Raw genomic sequence first — 22,084 nt, 5'->3', positions numbered from 1 at the left:
TCATCTCTAAACCATAAAACACCAAACTCATAAGAGGCTGACCGCGTCCATGCTACCTAACCTCGGATGGAAGGAAAGCACACTGATTTGATTAGGCCCACTGGAGTCTTTAAAGTCTCCTGGAAATGTCAGCAGAATCATCAAAGCGTCCGTCTCCTTCATAAAGTCTTGATCAAAGGCATTCCCAACATACTGCGCCTCTATATTGTTAGCTCACGGGCACGGCGTCCACATCTGCACAGCATTATTGGTTTTATGGGCGTTTTATAAGTGGAGACAGACCGAAAACAGGAGAGACAAGTGACATTTCCCCCTCTTAGCTACACCCTCGGCCCACCAACTCTCTGCTGCATTTGCAGATATGTCACATGCACTCTGTGTGATATCAGCCCTGTTTTACAAGGAATTCCTCTTTGTTTGCTGAGGCTGCTTATTTGTTTTCATCTGCCGAAGCAACAAATGGAGCATTTTGCCACATAGATGACCAACATATTAATACAATTAGACTTAGTAAAGTGCAGCAGTTCTGTAGGGGGGTATTCATAAATCATAACGCTGCATATGCATCCACTCTGAACACAAACCCCAATTATATATGTGCAGCGTGTAGCATAATGTATTCTAACACAAGGGAATTTCCCTTGTAACAGCACCAATCCAATAACACACACACTGATATAAATACCGCTGGTTCACGTTAGGTTGAATTAAATTATTTGATTCTTTTCAAATCAACAGTTTCATTGCTGCAACTTAATTTTAAGGAGTTTCAGTTTTGTTTTTACCTAAATGTAAAATGTAAAGCCAGATTTTATCAGCAGACGTACTGCATAGTTACCTGTTTTCTTTTTTTCTTGTAGTCCTACTTTAAGAAAATGACAGTTGAAAAATCTGAAAAACCATGGACGTCATATGCACAACACTAAAGGAGAAGTAAACCTGAGCTTTTGCCATAATTTTAAAAATAGTATACAGTAATTGTAAGTTCCAATTAACAAAACTGATGTTTAATTGCCTGTAAAAGCACCTTGACTGTATTTTGCCGCCTCCTCCAGCCTGCAGCAGCGTTTCATTAAAGCTGTGAGGCTTCTGAAGCTTTCTGTTCACTCAAACCACATTTTTTTTTCTGTCACATTTATTATCCTATTGTCACACACACACATGCATGCACAGACCATTATTCTTGCCTTTCTATTGTCTCTCAGACCGTCTGAATCTTACTCGCAGCATAACTTCTTTCGTCTCATACAAAGGAATGTGACTGAAGACAAAGGTGTGTGTAAGTCTGATTTATGAACTAAACTTCCTCTCCTATGAATCTCACCTGCCACATACTCTCGTTAAAACAATGCGATGTGTAACCTTGGGTTTTATGCCTTGAATTACACTCATACTTCCAGCCGACTCTCAGCAGGCTGCTCCGACCTCAGGCCACTCCAGCAGATCAAAGTACTGCTGCTGTGAAGCCCTGCCTCCTGAAATCCTCCAAATCCCAGCAGCACCACCCCAGTGGCTCAAACTAACCCCATAACACACTTCGTTTTAATTCACTCTCCCCACCAGAGAGCCCCGAAAGGCCTCGCCTTCGACCGCTCACACATCAGATCATGCCCCCTGCTGCTCTAAGGAGAGCTTTCATTCTTGTCTGGGATGTCCAGACATCCACATTCTCTCATATCAGGATGGAGAGTTTCCATTTCTGCTGCAGATGAACTCACAGATGCTGACACGGTCGCACCTTCTCCACCCATCCCCCGTCACATCGGAAGGGTTTGGCTCACCACGCTGCATCCTCACCACGTCTGCTGCTGATTTCCAGGCCACAATGCAGAAGCCTGCCAGCAGAGGGAGGAGAGAAGAGGGGGGGGGGGGAGCTGTGGATGAGCTCCGGAGGACAGCACGAACATCACCACGGTGACGCCGACGAGGAAGCAGGAAGCTCAGTGTTGCTGTCATCTGCCTGTGTGATGCTTCAGATGACAGCGGTTTGCCGAAACAATTAGTGGAATCACTGATTATAGTTCAAGACCCTTAATTTTAGAGTGACGTGCTTCTGAATTTGGAGGTGTGACTCATGTGATGGTCTGGAACAAATCTGTTCCTTTTTATAACAACTGGGCAGGTGGAGCGAGGACAATAACATTAAAAAAGCAGCTTAAATGTTTGAGATTGTTTGTGTGCAAGTAAGGTAGTTTCTACAGATACGGACCCGTACCCGTAGCCTGTGGCCTACGGATACGGCACTTTCCATTTGCAGACAGATATGGACCCGTACGCGAGTCTCGTGAGTCAAGAAGCTGCTAACCACTGCAAACTGTTGAAAGGTAAGCAAAGGTTAAGGTTAAGGTTAGGGTTAGGGTTAGGGTCCGTACCTGTAGTACCGATGCTACGGGTCCGTACCTCTAGCGTCTACCGGGAGTCACGTGACCAGATCTCGCTTATCTGATTGGCAAATGGTTGTTGCTAGAGGTACGGACCGTACCCGTAGCCTGTGGCCTACGGATACGGTCCGTACCTCTAGCAACAACCATGATCTAATTATATATGGAATATGTGAAAATAAAGTGGTGTATTTGCTTTTGATAACAAAGATTTAGGTCATTTTCACATTGAAAGTACCAAATATTGGTAGGTTATTTACTCTCATGTCACTGTAAAGTAAATTTTTACACAGCCTGTGTGTTACATTTTATTGAGTAAATCTTTAATTTTGTCAATCAGTTTTACAAAAATGTAGGGAAAGATGATCAATTAATGATGAAAAGAATTAGAAAGAGCCAGCATACAGTGTCAGAAGCCTAAAACAGAAGCAGCTAAATCAGCCATCAGTGATTTGATCGTTGACGTCTGTACTTTTTCTGCTCTGACAAGTCAAAATGCTGGTTCACTGACAGGACAAAAAAAAAAAAGACAAACCGGTGTGTATATTTAAATACATTCTGTAGCAGTGGCTCAGATGTTAACAAGGTACACGGTTTTTGAGCACATCGTTGCAAAGAAGAGGCTCTCAGAACTGCCAGCAGTCGTGTGTTGTGCTGTGATATAGGTCTGCTGGATAGTAGCTCCTATATGGGCCACAGAGATGGCCTGGTTGGCAGCTATATTTAGCCAGATGGAGAAAAGATATAGAGGCCTGATATGAAGTGCAGGGTGGTTACTGGTCAAGTGTTATGATTAATGTGTCACTGCTAAATTCTATTACTGTGTCAAGTTGAATACAAAGCTGTTCTGGTTAGCTAACTAAAGCTGAAGACAATGCAGAAAATGGGGCTGTTTCTAAGCTAAGGTTAGCTCATTTGTGTTAAATTCAATCTTCCCAACAAAACAAGACTAAAACTAGATAAAATAAACATGTAGAAGTTCAGATGCTCAGGAACAAACTCCACCAATGAGCCAGCAGGGAAGCTTTAGGTTTATTAAATGTTGCTATGAAGCATGAAGACTAAACTCTCCACAAGGATCCAAAACAAGTTGGGCTTCTACATGAGAGCTTTAGTTATTCTTCATCTACTTCCTGAAAAGTTTGGTCAATTTAACAAGTCAATTTGACAAAAACTAAGATTTTCAGCTGAACTAAAGACAGACTTTGTGATTTTTCTGCTCACATGTTGTTGTACACTTACTCTTTCAAATAAATAGCTGCCTAACCCCCTGGAAACCAGTGTTTGTCCTGTTTTTGTGTTGCTCCTCTGCGACCCTAGACATCCAATCGTAATGTTTTTTGACCAACACACCATAATATGATGTTTTTACAGTGAAGGTTCTACTGTGGAACCAGTTTGACATGTTCAGGCATTCTTTGTGTGAAAACTCAGAAATTTCAGGTATCAGAAGGTGGTTTTCAACTTTCTTTGTTGACTTTCTGCTTCAACTTTAAACTAAATTTACTTCACTAAGGGGCCGTTTATACGAGGACCATCCTAACAGAAAACGCAAAAGTGGCGTCTTGTCATTTCACGTTTAGACGAGCGGTTTTGAAGGAAATCTGCGTATATACGGTGACTCTATAGTGTGTGGAATTCGATTGGATATGCATGCCAGGCAGCTAGGTGGCGCTGTGATAAAACTCTGCCATGTCTACGCGCATGCTTACTGTCTCCCTTTTCGGATCTCCGCCGCGGTAAATGTTCATGAATGGAATCTGTACAGATTCTGTACGTTTGTTGGTACGACTCCTGTAGTGTACATAGAGCTGCCAGAGTTGCTTGAAGATAGGAAGGATGGAAATAATCACACATCTTTGTTTACGTCCTTGTACCGGCCGGCAAACCAAAGCACGTATGTGACGTAATCGCGTACGCGACGTGGTCAGATCTCGGCAAAGTTTTGCGTTTTGCTGTTTAGACGGAAACGTAACGGCGGAGCGTTTTCTACTTTTCCACTCTGGAGGCCGGTTTCAAATTTTTGCGTTTTCAAGCCCCCAAAACGCCGTCCTCGTATAAACGGTAGGGTGTTTTGTTGAAATATTTTGCCGTTTTCACCTGCAAGCGTCCTCGTGTAAACGGCCCCTAAGCCAGCCCTCTGGACTTCCAGTAAGCTGTGTTCCTATTGGCTGTCCAGGTGGCTGCTTGGTGTTATCAGGAACACCTGAGCAGCTCAGTGTCTTCCTGCTTTATTCGGCTGCAGTCAAACATTTCCTCTGCTTCTCTTCACTGAATCGGGTTTGATTCTGTTGCTTTAGTTTGTTCTTTAGGTGTTGGCTTGCAGCTTCCAGCAGTAAAATTGTCTTTAATGTGTTTCTTGGTGTGTTTTAGGGCTTTGTACTGGATAGTTGTCTTGGTAAATGTGGTTCTTTAGCCACTGTTAGCTCATGGTGCTAATGTGCACTGTGATTAGTGGATTTGGTGCAGCTGAGTTGTGGCTTTATCTTGGAGGTTTTTGGTCAGACACATTCTGTATTCTTGTCTGTGAACCAACATTGGTTGTCCAGAAGGTAAGAGTTCCTGTCCTGATTCTCTGTTTAAAGAGGTTCTCTGGTAGGCTGCAGGAGACTTTAGCGTTTGGGTTGTGCTAGTTTGGTTTTTGTACGGTTTCATTTGGACGACTATCTTGAGGCCCCTCCATGTGTTTTAGTGAGGTTTTCTGTAACAGTTCTACAAAGCAACCTGTAGCAGAGAGTAGGGCTGGGCGATATGCCCATAGATATCGTCTGGACGATGGAAAATGTCTATTGTTTTATGTGAAGAGCCTATCGTTTATATTGCAGTGTCGCGAAACACACTTTACGGCAGTATTTTACGTCACCAACGTGCCGTACGGCAAGCCCAGGCACACGGCCAGTGTTGCCAACTTAGCGACTTTCTCGTTAAATGTAGCGACTTTCCAAAGCGTCCTAGCGACTTTTTTTTGTCAAAAGCGACTAGCGACAGATCTAGCGACTTTTTGTGCCGTTTTGGAGACTTTGATAGGAAAACTTGGATCATTCTGCAGTTACTGTCCTCAGCAGCATGTGCTGCTGTGAGCTCCTCCCCGTCCCAAAGCACAGGCTTTCAGTCCAGTAACCCCGCAGCAGTCCCAGTGTCTGATTAGAGGAGACCCACATCACTCCACAGACAGATGAATCCTGCATGCGCAGTCACTACAGATCCCATCCAGACTTACGGAGCAGAACATAAATGAAAATGTTTTCTTCACTGTCATACTAAAATAAACCACAGCATTTAGCCTGAAGTTCAAAAACATATTTTGGGTGTTTTATGCTCACTTTTTGGTCTCTTCCACAACGTTATTCCTGTCTCCTACAATGTTAATTACAATTACATGCAAACTGGGAAATATGCAAATTAGGAGATGATGTCATTCAGCGACTTCTAGCAACTTTTAGGACAGCCAATAGCGACTTTTCTTACCGAGGAGTTGGCAACACTGGCACGCGGCTAAAACCTAAACGGCTATGGAGGAAGATGGTGGACTTGACTCAGAACAATCTAAACAAGATGACGAACAACCAGCTCAAACCGACGAGCTTGTACCTAAAAGAGGGGGAACTTCTGTCATATGGCAGTGGTTTGGATTTAAAAAGACCGACAAGGATCAGATTACCGTACTTTGTAAGGTATGCCGCTGCCCTCTCCCATTCATTCATGAAATTTACCAAAAATATGCTATATCGTGATGTATATCATATCGGGATATAAAATTTTGGTCATATCGCCCAGCCCTACTTACCGACCAATCAGAGTCCTTTCAGTGTCTGCTGGTACGATCAGCCGAAGGTAGAAAACTGGTTAAAACAAGCCAACAGGCAGAAAAACTGTTTGTGGAAGAGGTTTTGCTGCTCCACCGATAAATAAACCAACAGTTATATCAGAATTAATCCAAATGTGGAGAGCAGAGTCTCGGCTGCCTCCTCCCATAGACTGTATATCTTTATATGCAGACTGTTCCTCCTCCTTCGGACCTGTCAATCATTTATTCCAGACTGGAATGTCAATGAGGTAGGCCCGCCCCCTGGCTTCTCAAAACTTGAATGCTCTATAAAAAAAATCAATATTGATTTATTTTAAGATTGGTCAGTTGAGCTCTCATTTTGACCATGAAAACAAAGGGGAAAAAATTCTGTACAGTCTGCACCATACTCTGTTTGGCTCCACACTTGCTGATGACCACTTCCGGTCTCAGAAAATGAAAAAAACGGACCTTTTTTCGTTTCTGTCTCTTACTGCTTTTATTTTCTTATTGTAAATATAAAATGAAAATCAAACCATTTTTAAAATGTCATTAGAAAGTTATGTTATACTGTCAATAACAAACTTGCAGACAACAGTGCAATAATTATTCTTGAGGATTAGATATCTGTGAACACTAATTTGCTTGATATTTGACATTGCAAAAAAGGACATTGTGATGTTGTAAAGAACAGTGTTGGAGATTAGCCCTTTAACTGATGTTCTCATATTTGTGAAATTTAAGTTGTGATGGAACTGTTTACTTGCAGAGGAAAAAGATCATAGTGTTTTTAGAAAGTGCAACACCTTTTATTTTATTTTTTAATTTTTTAAATTTAATATTTGTATTTCTTCTTTTATTTCATTTTTAAGGTTCGGATATCCCTGAACACTTATTTGAACAGAATATAGATTCTGATATTGTAAAGAATAATGTTGGAGATGTGCACTCATGCTGGAATAAATCTTCATTGTGAAGCAACCCTTACTTGCACTGAATTGGAAATATTTTAGAAAAACACACTGAATTACAAGACAAAGCTAGAATTAAATGATTTTAATGGTAACAGGTCGTAATCTAAAGTGGGTCGGTCTGAGGTATGAAAGTCCAGAGCTAAAATGAGTCCCACTCCGGCCCTGGTACATACCTAAATGGTGTTAGCCAATTCTTCATTATTGCCCGTAAAACAAACGCATAAATATCGTCTCAAGTCAAGAACTAGTAATTAGATGCACCACACCAAGCAGTCCATTTTCCTGTTGTCACGCTAGCTCGTACCACCCTCAGCTTTACATCACAAAATGCTACCTTGCTTCAGCTAGCATCCTTGAATTTAGTTTTCTTCTCTTTGTTGGTGTGCTTTACCATTTGTTAGAGGAGTTACAGATGCAAGATCAACTCTCCACTGTGCCACACATCATCCACTGATACACTGAGAAGGTGAAAGGCCCTGACAGACCTGAGGCAGCGTCCTGTGGATTTACGGAGCTGAAAAGACACAGGGCCTTTACAGAAGCAGCTGGAGCAATCGATGGCTGCCATGTAGGCATCAATGCCGTGGAGCGGATCTAATGGTCAGTGGAAAAGGAAACTGCTCCATTCTGTGCTGCTGCAGGCTGTTTGTTGCCATTATTGTATTGTTTGTGACCATCACTGACTCTTATGTGGGCTGGTCTGGGTTAATCCATAACTCCAGAGTGCTCCGTCACAGTCCACTGTACAGGACGTTTTATCCTTTCAGGTGGAGGCTATTCATGCCTGTTACACCCACTACCTCCCATCACTCCCTAAAGTGGCCTGTACAGCATGTGGGCGCCATCAAAGGCCTTTAGTGGCCATCAGTCCATGGAACACTCCATTGTAGAGGATGATTTTTGGATGATGAAGACCTGGAGGTGCACCACACCTTCATACCTCACACAAGTAATCACTCAGAGGGATTTATTTTGCTATACTGCAAAAAAAGTGAATCAAACAGGATGAATTATATTTACAGGAGGTCTTTTTTGCACCTGTGCCTCTCCAATTTACGTTGTAAAGCAAGTAAAAAGCACATTTAACAACAGCGTCAGCCCTTAATAGCTCCAGTAGATCATCCACTGTCTCGGTCTCCCTGCTGGCTGGTTTTCCTCCTCCTGGTCATCCACTGCTGTATTTGGCCCTGGTTTGTCTACAGGGATGGAGGTAATTAGGCCGGGGGTGGTGGAATGTCTCTGTCCCAACACTAACATCTCATCCAGGAAGGGAAACCACAACCAAGATGGCTTTGACTGATCCAACGTTTTTGTAGAGGAAATCAATCATGGCAGTTAACAACAGAACAAGTCATTTCAGCACAAGGGCAGGTGGGTATGAACCTACATGATTAAAATAAATGTATTTTTTTATTTGAACTCGCATGTACAAAGTTTGTGTTTCTGTTCTGATTGCAGATTTCATCATGTTGACTCAGGGACGTAAACTTGGAAAGATTATAAAAGACGACACAACAGGACAGATCCTAAATCCTCCAGAAATGAAGAAGTCATTAACTTTGATGCCTCAGGTAAAAGATTACGAATCAGCTTTTGTTGCCATACCTCTAGGCCACACGGGCCAAATGTTCTGCCCCAGTGAACAGATTGCTGTTTTATACCCTCAGGTTAATATTCTGAGCCGTCGTCTTCCTGCTCTCTAAAACAAAACTAAATGTTAGATCAGGTTTTCCTTCACACCACCAAAGGAAAGCAGCTGAACTTGAAGATATATTAATTATGTTCAAATTAGCTGCCTAATCAACCCCGTCTTTTACACTCGAACAAGCAGGATTTACGATCTGTTCACTTTAGTCCATTAATGAACAGAATATGAATAATCAAGTCTGTTTACTTATTTAGCACATTTACACGCAGCAACAATATTGTCAAAATGCTGCACGACACTGAACATAAAAAACAAAAAAGATAACAGCTTAACAAGAACAACCGAGCTTATTCTGACTCTCACGTTATGTCCACAACTAATAAGCAACAAACTAGTTAAACATTTAACAAATATTAAAATTTATAGTTGTTTAGTTATCTATTGTGTAAGCAAATGTAAACTATAATGATATTTAAATTTCAAAATATGACTGTAAATACTCACATTTCTAGTACATTTATTGTACAAATTACTACAAAAATCTGAAAGACCAGCATGTGCATTTTATATAAATAACTGTGGCTAGATGTTGACAATGTTAGATGAGCTACTATCATGTAAAATAGATAGAAACACAGCACATTCTGCAGTATCAGAGCTGCTAGATCTTAGTACAGTGCTTCTATCCAACAGAGTGGGGCCTTTAGTGATACATATCATTTTATTAGCTTCAGCAAAAACTGCTAATAAGCATTTAAACAGACAAAAGTGCACAACAAAACAAAAGTCCACCAAAATATCGTAATATATTATGTGAGACCTCCAATATTAAATGTCAATTAATTCTAAATGAATTGACTGAGATTTGAAACGGTGTCCCCCTCCAAAATATATTGGATGCCTGAAGGTCTTGGTCACACATTTAGAAATACAATCAGCTGCTGTCTGTCATTAACAGCTGAGGACCTCCAATGCAGCGGCCCAAGGCCACATTGTGTCACCTGGAAGCTGTAAAATCATGTCAGAACTCCACCATCATGTCAACATTCACATCAGTCAATGGTAATTAATATTTCATCGCTTTTGATTGACTCACATTGGTGGCAGTAGTGGTTGCATTATCTCTCGTGAGTCTGTTTTGTATTTTAGATCTGAGGGCAAATTTCAGTCCTGACATCAGAATCACTGCCTCACATATGGAGCTTCTCATTTATCATTAGTGTGATAAAGAGCTGGACGACACCGGCGGCTGTTTCCCGGCTGTCAGCCTCATCTCCACCTCACACATCACACCCGCCGCCTCAGCTCTGGATGGCCTGTGATGTGATTGAGTCATGCAGTGGCTGTGGTGGGTCTCGCACAATAAAAAAAGCCACATCCGAGCACAGCAGCCACACATTTCCGAGGATCATGAAGAATTACAGCAGGCGCTGGTTTGGATGCAAGACTAGACGGCTGCAAGATAAAGTCAGAGCAGAGGTTTATTTACTCACTGAGAGAAATTATTCATTACCAACCTTTTATTTTCAAGAGTGAAAGTAAATAAACAAAAGCAACATACAATAACCAGATCTAAATATTGAAATTTTCATTGAGCACTGACTAAGCAACACTGTGCTAGCTAATGCTGTTGTTAGCTGTCCGATAGCATTTAAACCTCCTGGATAGAAATAAACAGAAACCTAACATCTTACAGTTTTTATTTAATGATAACTGGGCAATACTGTGAAGATGGGCTGTTTTAATATGCTGCCAGCAATGTTAGCTAATATTGCAGTTACATTAGCATTCAAAAGTGTTTTTGGTCACTTAGAAATATCTTATTTTTGAAAGAAAAACATTTTTTTCAGTGAAGATAGGATTCAATGAATCAGAAATATAGTCTAGATATTGTTAATGTGGTAAATGAATATTTTAGCTCGACATAGGGGTACAGAGGAACATTTCCAGCAACCATCACTCCTGTGTTCTAATGCTACATTGTGTTAGCTAATCATGTTGAAAGGCTGATTGATGATTAGAAAACCCTTGTGCAGTTATGGTAGCACATGAATAAAAAATAAAATTGTGAGTTTTTATAGAAAGCATGAAATTGGCTGGGTGACCCCTAACTTTTGACCGGTGGTGTAATGCTAGCTAACAATGGTATCATGTTAGCTAAAAATGTACCAAAATATACCCACAACTTAAATTAAGATACATTTTTCTGTTGGCCAACTACATTGTAATGCAAAGACATGCTTACAAAGCTGTGTTTTATTTCAATAATGTTATTTGGTTGCCATTAAACTGATTTTGCAATTCGAAGGATGCTAATTGCAGTTAGCAATTTCAGTGCTATCAATGTTATCCAAGGTTTCTGGCAGAAATATAATTACAAATGTATGCACATTAAATGTGTTCAATGCAATAATCCATTACCAAGCCTTTTCACAAAATTGAAAGTAAATAATGACACCAGTTCAATGAAAAATCACTAAAAAGCAGTGCGTCATTTCAATAATGCTATCACTCTGTCAGCAATGTTAGATAATGTCCTGGAAAAAAACAAGTAAAATATTTAATGTATGCACACTAAATATGTTCAGTCTCATTAAAAACATGTATAAAACAAACATATCGGCACATTAATATTTCTAAAAATAAAAGCGAGATTTAACATTCTAATTTCCAGAGCAATTGAGGTTAATGCTAATGTACATTTCAGTGAACAGTTCATGCAAATCAGGACAGGTATCATTTAATTAATTTAAAACCAATATGTAGCATTTTAATGACTTTTTCACTGTCTTCATTTACTGATTCAACTCTAATATTCTTTGTTCCCGTCATGTAACTGACAGATATGATTATTTTACCATCATGTGGCTTATGTTAATGAAGACATAATTTCATGCGCCATTAACCCCCAAACAGGCACACATCCTCACAAACACACATATGCTCAAAGTTCCCCGAAGAATCAGGTCATCCCTGGAATGATTCATCCTTCAATCTATTAAACACGCACAGACCGAACACGATCGCTATGCCTCATTACATCGGTGTGTATTCAGGCCTGAGCAGACCTAATGACTGACGGGAGACACTCAACACACTTACTGTACTCCGGCTGACATGTCACTGCCTTTTCCCCTTGTGTCAGCCATCAGTGTGTTGTGCCCTTGCAGCCCCACAGTACATCCAGCAGAGGATATTAAGCTAATGATTTATTAAAAGAAAATGTCATGTGTTAGTAAGCCGAGGGGGGAGGAAGACGGAGCTTGTTAGGATTAATTAGGAGGTTCCGGTCGGTTAGAAGTGTTTCATGCACTAGAAACCCCAGAATGTAAGAATAACTCTTTTGTCATTGGGTGCAGTTACATGCAATGTGAGACTGTCCCGCCGGCACTTTACCTGTTAGCTGCTGAAACATTTTGGCCCTTTTGCTACTCGCTAATGTTTTAGATGATGTCATGTTGAGCGATAGCAGGTGACTCACAGTATTTGGGGAAACTGTGCACTTCCTTAGAAGGTTTAAACACACGGATACTAGATAAATTACTCATGACCTTTACAAAAAAAGAGGTTCTCAACACACAAATGCACCAAACACAGCAGAGGTTATGTAAAACAATTAACAAATTGTCAATATGTAAAACAAGTTTTGGATGTGAGGAGGCTCGGAGAACAGAAATTAACTTTGGGTTTCTGGAAACAAGTGGAGAAAAGCAATTTCTCAAGACATTTTTATTGCTAAAAGGAATTTTGGAAGTCTTCCCTGGCATGTCCAGTAATGTTCTCCACGCTTCAAACCAGTCAGAGTACACACAGTGCTGCAGGGTAGTGATTTCAAAACACAGCAATTACAGTAAATATTGTATTTCTGAGTAACTACACAGCAGTGATATCAGTCTAAATATACCAAAGTCTTAAATATGATGTCAAACAAACAGCAGCAACATTCCAGGAAATTTCCTGACGTCATCTGGAAAGAATTACAAATGAAAGAGAAGCTATACCCAGCATCCCAAAGTGAATCATAGCTTAGTAGCGGGTACAAGGGGATGTCTGCTAATATTGTTTTGCCAATACAGGAGCTAAAATGGAAGGAGCAGATAAAGAAACAAAGAGACAACAAGAAAAACACTCAAAGAGGACATTACTCCGCCAAGGCTGCTCAGTCGTATCATTTCTGACGGCTGAAATCTTGAAAAAATGGCAGAAATCCCGGCAATATAGTATGTGGCCATTTAATATAGATGTACCCACAAACAAAAGGACCTTGTGCTGAGCACAGGCGTGTGCGGATACCGAATTGCATAACCTAAATATTTAGCGGACGGCAGGAATTGATGGGACTCGGAAACAACCCCTCAATTTAATTAATTTCCTTGTATAATTTCAGGCGGATAAGTCCCAAAAAGTCCACAGTGGTGGTTTTGTCGTAGGAAAACAATCATGTGATCATCAGCAGGCAGCTGATGTAGTGTTCATTTGTTGTCATAGTTACAGTGACGCCATGCTGCTGTCTCGCAATGATACATAAATATTTAACAAATCCGTTGATTCAGACTATAAGCTGCATCACTGCCAAAATCAAATCAGTTGGTCTTTATGTCATTTCTGACTTTCTCTGAAAATTTCATCCAAATTCGTTTGTCCATTTTTGAGTAATGTTGCACACTGACAGACAGATAAATGAACACCAATCGTCACATAACTCCGCAGAATTCCTTGGCGGAGTAAAAAGCAAATCGCTTCATTGCTCTAACATAAGCTGCAAACAATACCATATGACTGAAGTGTAGTTGTTGCTATTATACTACTTTTCTGGTCCTCTGGATTCTGATAGGAGGACTCTAAATTCCAGTAGTATGCATACATATTTACAGAAAGGTCTGCAAGGCCTTTCATGGACATTTACAGCACAGGCATCCCCATGTGCATGCAGTTGCAGAAAATACAACTAACCTAGCCTTTATTGCAAGGACAGAAATTAGCATATCAATAGTACATAGCAGGACTTAGCAGACTTTGAAAGTTAAAGCCAATTAATTTTTTCTGTGTCAACACATTTGCAAGAGCTGCTGCTACGCAACTTGATCAAACACAGGCTTGCATTAGCATCTGTTAGCTTCAGTCTCAGTCTAAGCATAATATCACGTATGTAACCATTAAAAGCATATTTAAGAGTTCAGCTGATAAAACTGTCATACTGCCATATGAAATCAAAGACCCAGTGCTTAAATAATGAAGAGTTTTTACTTGCTAGTCTGCCATCATTAATACTGTAAATTGTATATGTATCATGCAAGAACTAAAAACTTGAGACTCACAGCAAAAGTGAGAAACAAGTTTGAGGCTGAGCAAAGGGCATGTTACTCTGTTTTTGTCATATGGTGGAATTACAGTAACTCAAGTAATTATAAAGGACAACATTCAGTTTATGCATTTGTTCTTCACACAGATTCCTTCCAGGAAAGTAATGAGTGTGAAAATGGAGACAATTATTCACACACACACAAACACACACACACACACACACACACATACATGTCATTAAGGGTCACTCACTAGCTCAGCTGGTGTGAAATAACATCTCTCCTTGTCCTGAAACTGGAGCACTTTCATACCGCAACCCCCTGCTGCTGTCAGCCTGAGATCAAGGCTGAGAGCTGAGAGTCGATCGGGGAAGTTCCATAGAACATTGCGAGAGGTCAAACAACTCTGACATGTCGTGTTTAACAAAATGTGTTTTACTTTACAGGGGCCCCTTTGAAGATTTTATTCAAGTCCCAGCTGTGGCACAGTACAGAGCAGGTGATTTGAAGATCAAGTCAAGTTTGTGGTAAAAATGATCCCACATACGTACATAATTAAACCTCTGACTGATCACAACAACGGCCCCTTTTCCACCAAGCAGGTTCCGGTGCTAGTTCAGAGCCAGTGCCTGACTTGAAACTGGAAAAAATGCTCCTCTCCAAACAAGAAAAATAAACTTATTTCAAGGAACTTTTAGCTTGAGATAAGTGAAAAAATCTGCCAATAGAACAAGTGAAAAACGCCTTGGTAAGATTTCTTGAAACAAGAGGCTATATTTTACCAGGATTGTCAAACTTAGGTGTCTTAACCCTCTTGTTGTCCTCACCAAAAAATTATTGTTCTCATGTCTGAAAAAAATCCAAAAATTTAGCAAAAAAATTCCCCAAATTTATAAAAATTTGCAAAATCTTCAGGAAGAAAATTCCTTAAAAGTTTCCCTTAAAAGTATTACTTTAAAGAAATCCCCAAATTTGTCAAGAAATAAAAATGTTAAAAAAAACAAACATAAAAATTGTAAATATTTTCACCTGGTTCTTTTTGTTCAAAAAGGGCTAAATGACGTCTTTTCATGGCTGCCAATATTGCCCGCGGCACTTGCGCTTGTTTTTGTAAGGAACAAAGAGACGTCCATCGCCGTTTCTCCCTGAACTGTTCTGAATCTGCCCTTAATTTCCCAGTCACGGTGACTAACCATCGAGGAAACCCCTCTCAAACCGAAGCAAGTGAATGTGTGCTGCGTTTGCCCCGGCAGTAAATGTCAGTGCCCCGCTGATTGAATGCACGTCGACAGAGATAACTGTGGGGCAGCATGCTGTCAGGGCAGAGGCTCAGAGACCCACTGACCCAGACTCGTCACACACCTCCAGCACTGCCGGCCTGCTGGATAAAACCAACCCGCTTCAGACCTGGCTCCATTATTCATTACTCACGACCTGTTTTTACCATCATGTTCAAACAGTTGCATGTGGTTGCTTAACCCTCCTGTTGTCCTCATTTACAGGCACCAAAAATATTTTCTCGTCTGAAAAAAAACAAACAAAAAAAATTCCCTAAATTTCTAAAAATTTGCAAAACCTTGAGGAAGAAAATTCCAATAATTCTTACAAGTTTTATTTTTAAAAATCCCCCAAAATTTGGCAAGAAAATTCTTCTTGTAAATATTTTTTAAAAATTTGTAAAAATCTTGAAAAAATCATAAAAATAGCTAAGGTTATTACATAAAACTTCTAATATTTTCTTTAAGAGCATTCACCAAAAAATATTGTTTTTTGTCTGAAAAAAATCCAATAATTCACCAGGAAATTTTCAAAAATTTCTGAAAACTTGAAAAACCTTCAGGAAGAAAATTCCAACTATTCCTTAAATTTTTTTTTTAAATCCCAAAATTTCACAAGAAAATTCTTGTAAATATTTTCAAAAAATCTTCCAAAAAGTCCTAAAAATATCTAAAGTGATTACATATATATATATATATCAGTAAAACTTCTGTTTTCTTTCAGAACACTCACATAAAAAAATCAACCGAAATCCAGCGAAATTCATTGGATTTTGGTTGATTTTTATGTGAATGTTCTTAAAGAAATATTTTTCTTTTCCACCAAAAAAAGATTTCCCAAAAATGTGGACATCAGAAGTTTCACTGTGAAAATATATTTTTTTCCGCATTTTCAAACTTTAAACTGGGTCAATTTGACCTGCAGGGTGACAGGAGGGTTAAAATTTCTGGAAGTTATTGCAGAAACACAGCAAATCCCTCCTATTTGAAACTTTTCCATGCAGGAAGTGACCCGCACATGAACTTCGCTGGAGATCACAGATGATGGGTGTTTGCTGAATAAGAGCTTTATCAGGGGAAAGTACGCCGTTGCTGCTCTGAGGTATTTTCAGTATGAATAATTGAGAATATTTACGGTTGCAAAAATATCTGTTCCTGATTTAATGTTCGCAGCTCTTGTTTCTTTTTTTTTTTCCTTCTTTGCCAACAAGCAGAATTCTGTAAAAATCCTGCAAGGTAGACATGAGCTGACCTAGTTGTGCAATTAAGCATTATGAAACACAGACCAAGGTCGTCTCGCTTTCATCTAAAACATCATATACGCTTCGAGATTTAATAATCACAGTGTGCTAATTGAAATACTCAGTATATTATTATTTTTGCTACGATAAATTGAGGCAGAAAACATCCAGAATGATTCAGTCTAGGGTTCACGTTCTGTTTGTTTCTCCTGCTGTCACACACGTTCAGAAATCCATCACTTTTCTGAGGAGTCTCCACTGCTTGTCTCATATATTTTATTATATGTGACAGGCAGTGAAGAATGGTGGGTAGCTACACATGTGGCAGGGAGGATTCCCAGAGGAGAAAAACACAGGGTTTGAGCTTATTGATGTTTCAGTCAAGGATACCTCAAGATCATCCTTGAAACGCAGCCGATGCTATGTCTGCCTCGACGTCGCTCTCCTCGAGTGACGAAAAATCAAAGTATAAACACGTAAAGGTCGGAGAAAATTAGCTCCGAGTTGCCCTCGTGGAAATTTACAAGATCTGCAGGATGTTGACAGCACCATGTGACCAGAAACAGGTGGTACCCTCATTTCTATTCTGGGAACCATGTACAGTATTTAGGCAACTGTATGTGTCTGCCAACTCGATTAACAGAAAGACCCAGTTTACTGCGCCGCGCGTCCTTCAGGGTCGTTTTTGTCATTTCTCTCAGCAAGTGTCATGCTTGGTGACATTCACACAGAAATAAAGAAAGAAAGAAACAGAGGGAAAATCCATTGCAGTAGAAGCAAGGCAGCCGTCTTCATATAAGACTCAACAGAGAGTAATACTGCAAACAGGATATGGTGACCTTTTGACCAGAGTATGACTCTGCAGGCACTTTAACCCTCCTGTTGTCCTCATTTACCGGCACCGAAAAATATTGTTTCCTTGTCTAAAAAAATAAACAAAAAAATTAAGCAAAAAATTTCTGAAAATTTCTTTAAAATTTCCCTTACAAGTTGTATTTTAAAAAATCCCCCAAATTTGGCAAGAAAATTTTTGTAAATATTTTTCAAAAAATGAGGAAAAATCTTCCAAAAAAATCCTAAAAATATCAAAGTTGTCCTCATTCATGGGCACCAAAAATAGTGTTTTCTTATCTAAAAAAAAATCCAAAAATTCAGCAAAAAAATTTCCCAATTTTGTGAAAATTCCTTAAAAATTCCCTTAAGACCTTCAGGAAGAAAATTCCAATAATTCCTTAAACATTTCCCTTAAAATTTTATTTTAAAAATAAAAAATCCCTGAAATTTGGCAAGAAAATTTCTGTAAATATTTTCAAAAAATGGATAGAAATCTTACAAAAAAATCCTAAAATATCTAAAGTGATTACAAATATCAGTAAAAATTCTAATGTTTTGTTTAAGAATATTCACATAAAAATCAACCAAAATCCAGCGAATTTCGCTGGATTTTGGTTGATTTTTATGTGAATATTCTTAAGAAATATTTTTAACTTTTCTTTTTTTTCAGCAAAAAATGTTCAAAGATTTCCCAAAACTGTTGAAAATGTGAACATCAGACGTTTTGCTGTGAATTTTTTTTTTTTTTTTTCTCCACATTTTCAAACTTTAAACTGGGTCAATTTTGACCCGCAGGATGACAGGAAGGTTAAAGAAAATATTTATTAAAATATTTGTTAAAGAAAGTTTTACTGGTATATACATAATCACTTTAGATATTTTTAGGATTTCTTTTCAAGATTTTTACTCATTTTTTGAAAATATTTACAAGAATTGTCTTGCTAAATTTGTTGGATTTTTTAAAAATGAAACTTTTAAAGAATCATTGGAATTTTCTTCCTGAAATATTTGCAAATTTTCAGAAATTTGGGGATTTTTTTTTTTTTTTTTTTTTTTTTTTACAGAATTTTTGGATTTTTCAGACAAGTAGACAATATTGTTTTGGTGCCCGTAAATGAAGACAACAGGAGGGTTAATACACCTTCACTGAGGTGTGCTTATAGGATTATGGGAACAGTAAGAAAACACAATGGGATTTTGAAAAGCTCCTAAATGCATCCAGCCTTACAGAGCAGTGATATCTCCCATATCTGTTTACCTTTAAGATGTTTCCGCATAATGTCAGTCTGCACAGTCTCACTTTGGCCCAAATGTGTGGCTGCACCCAAGTGTGATTGGCAACGCTGCAGGCTATAGCAGACTGCAGCGCACACATACACACACACACACACACAGGCAGACAGCCTGAATAAAACTGCAGAAGGGCACCAGGGCACAGTGTGTAAACAACTCAGTTAATGTGGTTTTGTTCGGCATCTCCTCTGCTGTGGCCCCTTCAATCTCTGCAAGCTGGATTTATTTAGACATAGAGGAGGTAAACAGTGGAGCTGGGGAGTCTGCATAAACACAAAATGACTGCTTTGCAACCCAGGCAGGTAAAATCTCCATAATCTTTTGATTGTGACTGAATTTGAATGAGGTCAAATGCATATGGTACGGGGACGGCAGCCAAGTAGCAGAGCTCTACAGTGTTCAAAAATCCCCCCCGTCCCTTCTCTCCTGGCAGTGTTGTGTCCTGGAGGCAGAGCTCCCACACAACAGACGGGACTCCCACCACACAGCCTGCAGGGTGGAGCTGTCTCGCTGCAAAAACGCTGCCAGCAACTCCAAGAGTCCAATCGCTCTGTCGCAGAGGGGAGAGCTGATGCAGAACGCTGATGTTTTCCCATTTCTGCGAAAATTAGCAACGATGCCGTGTTGGCGACGTCGTAGCCCGAAGGCGGGGAGATGAGGCCTTGAGACCAGAAGGGTTCCTGTTCGCACTCTGAAAAAAGACAGAAAAACGTGGTGCACTATCAATCCCGTGGGGAAATTTGGTTTCCATTTTGCCCCTATTTTTTTTCTCCATCTTCTCATAAAAATCTGGATGAAAGCTAATGTGTTTTCTCTGGTGGTGCTTGCCACAAAAAGTACATGTATTGCTCACAGATAATGAGGGGAATCCTCAGTGGAAGCTACTAATGCTGCTCACTGGAAACAGGCAGCATCTGGTAGCGACTGGATTCACTGGTTTATTATTATTTTATGTGGCGGAGAGTTCAGCTGAAGTTCTCTCAAAGTGTTGAGTTAAATGGGTGCAGAACATAAAGAATGATGATAAGGTTTGTTTCTGCTCTAGCTTTGAGTACTAACAGCCTCCAGAAGCCTTTTGTTGTGCTGTGGCCTTGCAGAAACCTTTGTAAAGCGCTTTTGAAATTGGAATGTGTAGCGACGGCAATATAGTTGCTACTCAGTAAATATCAAATAACTAAGGATGTATTTTGGTCATCTGAAAAGAAAAGATTGACACGAGGAATTGAAAACTGTATGTTCATGTTTCATTTTCCTGCTGGAGTCCACAGCAGTTGATTTTTAACCCTCCTGCTCTCTTCATCTATGAGCACCAAAAAATATTGTTTCCTTGTCTGAAAAAAATGCAAAAATTCAGCAAAAAAATTCCCCAAATTTCTGAATATTTGCAAAAAAAATCAGGAATTTTGCAAGAAAATTCTTGGAAATATTTTCAAAAAATGAGTAAAAATCTTCTCAAAAAAATCCTGAAAATATCTAAAATGATTGCATATCTATCAGTAAAACTTCAGATATTTTCTTTAATAAGATTCAGAAAAAAAATCAACCAAAATCCAGTGAAATTTTCTGAATTTTGGTTGATTTTTTTCTGAATGCTATTAAAGAAACATTTTTTGAACATTTCTTCCCACCAAAACATTTTCAAACATTTTTCAAAAAATATCTAAAATGTGGACGTCTTAAGTTTTACTGTGAATATATATATATATTTCCACATTTTCAAACTTTAAAACGCGTCAGTTTTGACCCGCAGGACAACATGAGGGTTATTTACAGTATTTATGTCCCGAAATTAAAGGTTAACTAGGTTTGCTCAAGTAATCTAATGATGCTCTATTTACAGAATAAAGCAGAAGTAAATGTCAAATGATTCAAAACTGTATCACCATGCAGTGACTGCAATATATCTAGATTGAACAGTGGAGTATTTGTGCTTTTGCCACATAAACAACTAACAGTTTAGATGTAGTATTTTAGAAATTCAGGCCTCATAGAAGGAAAGGAGCGCAACAAACGTCTTTTTTGTTTGATGAGGTGCTTAATCCTTCTTGATATAAATTCCAGTTTCTTTGTGTTGTGCTCCCCTTCTCTTAAAAATATCCCAAAGGTGTTTTATTGAATTCAACTCTGGTGAAACACTTCACTCCTCTCCTTCTTTAGAAACTCTTGTGATTTTGGCAGTTTGCTTCGGATCGTTATCGTGCTGGAATATCCTTCTTCTGCCAAGTTTCTACAGTCTGGGAGTCATCTTGTCAGCCAGGATTTTCTCTTTATCCACAGAGAATCATCTCAACGCCACAGCTGCGTGTCTTCACACTCCTACCTTCATGCTTCACTGTCAGGACTATGCATTCACTGTGGTAGTTCTGACTCGGACAGATTTACGTGGGTCTCGTCTGAACAAAGAATGTGCTTTCTGTCTTTTTTCAGAGTGCGAACAGGAACCCTTCTGCTCACTGTGAGCACATTCTTTGTTCAGACGAGACCCACGTAAATCTGTCCGAGTCAGAACTACCACAGTGAATGCATAGTCCTGACAGTGAAGCATCAAGACCTCATTGCAAGTTTCATCTTGCTGTTTTGTACCAAAGAGCAAGCAGGGGTGTTTTTCTTGGATGGTATCAGTAGACTTTCGTGTTAAGCAATGTCTTCTGCACTGTCTGAGCTGTCACTGAAACTTTTTCAGTGCTAAACACCGTGCCAAGAATGGGTAGATTATGCATGTAGCTCACTGCCCGTAGCATCTCTCAGTGGGGATGACCATTACTGCCTGGATTAGTGGTACTACTAGCCCAAATGTGGGCTCTAAACCGTCTGAGTACTGCTACAATTGCATTTTGACTGATTAGTTGATGTACCTGTATGCTTTTCTATCTTGGCGGAGTCTGATTTTTCAGTTCCTCTGGCATTTTATTCCCATATGGAGCCATGATGCAGATATGCCAAGAGACACAGTCCATAGGTTTACTTAAGTAAAGTCACTGTAAGTATTTTCATTCTTCTTTTGCTACATCTACTTTTAACCCCACTATCCCAGCCTGCAATAATAAACTCATTAATTGATACGTCTGTATGATGTGTATGTATCCAAACACAATGGCTAAGAAAAAAGCTAACTACACAGCTAGCTGGAGTGAAAGTTAGCCGCTGAGCTAGCCAAAGCCAGCTAAAGGTGAAGTTAAGTTTAGCTGTTGATTTTCTGCTAGTAGTTATGTGTAAATGAAAAATATCCTTTTTGACAAAGTGATATTGTAGAGCGATTTTGAATTGGAGCCACTCACAATTGTAGTAATCAAAATTAGAAAGTCAGATGGCAGAGAGTTACTAACCAGCTGACAATCTTGTTTGC

The sequence above is a fragment of the Acanthochromis polyacanthus genome, chromosome 22 (assembly GCF_021347895.1).
Source record: "Acanthochromis polyacanthus isolate Apoly-LR-REF ecotype Palm Island chromosome 22, KAUST_Apoly_ChrSc, whole genome shotgun sequence".
NCBI classification, from domain to species: domain Eukaryota; kingdom Metazoa; phylum Chordata; class Actinopteri; family Pomacentridae; genus Acanthochromis; species Acanthochromis polyacanthus.
This window is presented reverse-complemented; position numbering follows the sequence as displayed.